Raw genomic sequence first — 3,888 nt, forward strand, 5'->3', positions numbered from 1 at the left:
TTGAAGTTCTCCCATCTCTTAAAAGACTGAAGCAGCGAATTACTGCAGCTGGTCGTGGAGAATATGATGCTGTTTTTATGTCTGGAAGGTATAGAAACGGGTAACTTTAATTTTTTTTAAATTTTCTGGCTTTTGTTAAAAGTTAAATAGATGTGAATCACATGATAGAGATCATTGGGCACGCACACACATTTGCAATCTTTATTCTCGTATGTGACTGCAATGTAAGATTGAGCATTCTTCAAACTTCAGCACAATTGAACTTGATATACAGTAACGAAGCTGTTTCAATTTTTAATCTCTGAATCGTGTATTGAAGAAAATGTTTGAGCATAATATATGCTCTAGCATCTATAGTTGCCAAAATTCTTCAGATTCCTTCTCTAGATTCCAGTTATAAGATAACCAAGGAGATTACAGTCGGTTGAATTATTGGACAGGTGGCTACAAACTAGACAAGGCATATGGTTTTTGATCTAACTCATTTGTTCTTCTAGTCTAACATCATAATAATTTAATTTTTAATATATCCATATATATTGCATATGTTTTTGTCACAGTTGCCTCATGATTACGAGGAACTTAGTAATTCCACACATCAGCGTCAATCTATGTGAAGCAGTGAACTATGGATTGTTAATAAGATGACCGGAAATAGGCTTAGAACCATCTCGACAAATCCTCCAAAGTGACATGTGAATATCAACTCTGTCACAGGCACCATGTTGAAATGCATCCATATGCATTTCTGGATTAATTTGCCTTATGCCAATCTAAGTTGGAGGACTTATTATGAGCATGAAACATTGGTTTAGAGATGACCCTGAAGCATTGTGATAAAATATTTAACCTAAGCTCTTCTAGGTGATGAACCAATCCTGTTGGAAATTTGAAATGGCAGGTGAAAACTTACAGTTTATCTTCCAAAATTCTCTGTTTTCTTTGAGGCTTACACAGCAACAATAATTTGTCATAAGTTGGTATTTGTGCATAACAGACATGCTCTCTCTTTTCAATTATCCCTGTGTAATTTCCTTGAAAATGATTACCGATTGCTAGTCACTGGTTTTTTTTTTTTTTTTAAATAGGATATTAATCTTGTGATGTAGATAGTCATCATATGACTCGATGTGGCTATCTTTACCAACTGATGTTGCCTTCTTTGTGAACATAACGTAGGCAATTATGTCGTTGGATAAAGTTATTATTATATTATTATTATTATTTACCTATAATTTGACCTCCAGGTCTACCACTGAATTGGGGGGAACTATGATCTCCAGTCATATTACGTCCTATGTCACTGGATAAAGTTGTTATTATTATTATTACCTACAATTTGACCTCCAGGTCCACCACTGAATGGGGGAAACTATGATCTCCAGTCATATTACGTCCTATGGCTGATTTTTGTTGTGTAGTGGCCACTTAAATCAAATTAACTCACCAACCCACCAGAACTGCTTACATAGCAGAGTCACTTCACAGCGTTGAATTTAATTAGTAATTGAATGAGCAGGGGCACAAGTGGAGGAGATCGAGACAATCAAACTATCACTTTCATTTTATGTATTGAACCAATCTTCCTGGCAGTTTAGGTTAACAGGAGAGTTATCAGAATTACACATGGACCCAGAAGATAAAGGTAAATCTAAGAATTAATAAAAGAAACTAAAGAAGCCTCTTGAGGATAGCTCAGGTGGTAAGAGTAGGATTGGATGTAACAATGTGGGTAGAGATCTAGGGCTTATACCCATTTAGCGTGACCCAAAAAAACATCTCAAGGTCACAAGTAACTAGCTTTCGGTACTATGTTAGTAAAGCAAATAAACAATCATCAAAGAAAATTGAGTCTATTCTTCCATGATTTTGCCAAAGTTGTTCATGAAATTGCAGAAAGAATGTTTTAGCCTCATTTCCTTGCTTTCTGCTGGTTGGATGGAGTTTATCATAGTGCATTTGGCTTAGATCTTTGTTTCAAGGCTTCAAAATAGTTAAAAGTTTTGGTTGAATCATTTAACATTGTAAACCTTTTTCCACAGTTCCAAGTTGATGTTTCGTGTTAGGCAAAAGCTATTGTTTAAATAAATGAAGTACTAGTTCTCCTGAAGTAATAGTAGCATCTTATTCTTATTGATGATCTGGAACATAAATCGCAGTTCTGGAATGGAATTTTTAACGCTCCTCTCTGGCCGGCGCTTCTTTCTGCCTTACCCTTCTTTTTCTTTCTTCCTCTTCCTGAGCTAAGCTCCATCCAATCAGGCATGAAAGAAAGCACGAATTGAAAAATTCAACCTCCCAAAGCTTTTACCCTTTCTTGATTAGAACTATTAATATCAAAGCCATAAAAATGGAGCAGTGTACTTATTTCTAGATATACGTTCTTCCTTTTGTAATGTTTTCGATTGTCTTTTCATCTCGTTTGTCAGTACATGCTTTTACATCTCTTCTTCACCTTGTTGGTAAAAGTGGCAAATGCTTTCTCTGTTATTTGAGGTTCAACTTTTAGTGAAAGCCTTATTATCTCTCATTCTTGCTTCACAAGTTGAAACCTGTAGTTTTAAACTCTTCATTTCTCATCCCTTTTTTAATCATGCAGTGGAAGCACTATTGTTGGCATTGGTTCACCAGATCCTCCACAATTTGTTTATGATGAAGATACATACAAAGATGTTTTCTTGTCAGGTATGCCCCATTAGGATTTTTTCTTTTTCTTTTTTTTTGGGGGGAGGGGGGAATTGTTCTCTATCATTATAAACTGAATGGCCCAGACCCAAAAGTGTGTCCCATAACTACACTAAAATCTGCTGGAAACATCTCCTACATTCACATATAATTGGCTGCAAAAAGTTTTCTCCAAGAACGAGACCTGCTAATTTTAAAAAATGTATAAAATTACATTATGCAGAAGGACTAGATTTTGAATAAAATGGCCAGCACATATATGTTATGGTAGTTTATCAAATTAACGAGATTCTGCTTCTGGTACCTTATCAAATTAAAGAATAGAATACGCAAGTACTTCTGCGGTTTGCATGAGGAATACTGCAATTTGATGCTTAGTCATTCCAGATACCTTTATTTTTGGACAAATATGATTCTCTTATCTCATATATCACTTTTGAGGCTGACAATGGGGTAAGAGAAAGCTTAGTCACTACTACTAGCTTAGCACTTAGTTCATAGAAAATAGTGAACTAAGCGGCAGAGCTTACTTGATGCCTCCTAAATCTTCAAACTCTCATAAAACTCAAGTTTAACAAAATTAAAGTGGAGCCAACCTCTTTCCCTTCTTGAAGTTTTACAAACTAGTTGTTTCCTCGAATGATAGATTTGATTTTTCAGGGATTTCTCACCTAAGCTTTTTAAATTGCAGATGCATATTTCCTCACTAGAGAGGCTAACCAGTGGTACAGAGAACCTACCTCAAGCCCTACCCCTTCGTCCTATTCTTCTCAGATTGCTTAATTAGTCTTCTTTCCATTTCCATAAGCCTCTACATGGTTATATATTATCTCCATATTGTAATCATGAAATGATGTAGAACTTAGCTCTGCTGCATTTTCTGCTTTAGTTGCTGCGACTTTCATGAGCCAAATTCAAGGATCTGGGTTCTCTGCTGTACCTTTATGCTGCTACAATTATAAAATTTTAATTTTTTATGGCAAAATTTTACAAAATGGAAATAATTTTCTTGCTATGGCTTTTTTAAAAAAATGATTGAATATTACAAATAAAAAAATAAATATAAAATATGAAGAAATGGCAGCACCATGGTGCTGCTGTTTCAGCAGCAAACATTAGGAAAAGGGCAAAAAGGCTGGCAATGTTTTGTATCAATACTAGTCCTGGGGAAGGAAGTGAAAAATAAATTCAATAAATATGTCT

At 35.1% G+C, this 3,888-nt stretch overlaps 1 long non-coding RNA gene across 1 annotated transcript; it reads left to right on the plus strand.

Annotated features, from left to right (window-relative positions):
* LOC129299620 (uncharacterized) lies at positions 1 to 3,662 on the plus strand. Its single transcript, XR_008590603.1, has 3 exons — positions 1 to 88; positions 2,600 to 2,685; positions 3,377 to 3,662. It is a non-coding gene; the product is annotated as an uncharacterized LOC129299620 (long non-coding RNA).
* Positions 3,663 to 3,888: the final 226 nt, after the last annotated feature.

Source organism: Prosopis cineraria, unplaced genomic scaffold (genome assembly GCF_029017545.1).
Source record: "Prosopis cineraria cultivar Desert tree isolate PC_DT_omini unplaced genomic scaffold, ASM2901754v1 PC1230, whole genome shotgun sequence".
NCBI classification, from domain to species: Eukaryota; Viridiplantae; Streptophyta; class Magnoliopsida; order Fabales; family Fabaceae; genus Prosopis; species Prosopis cineraria.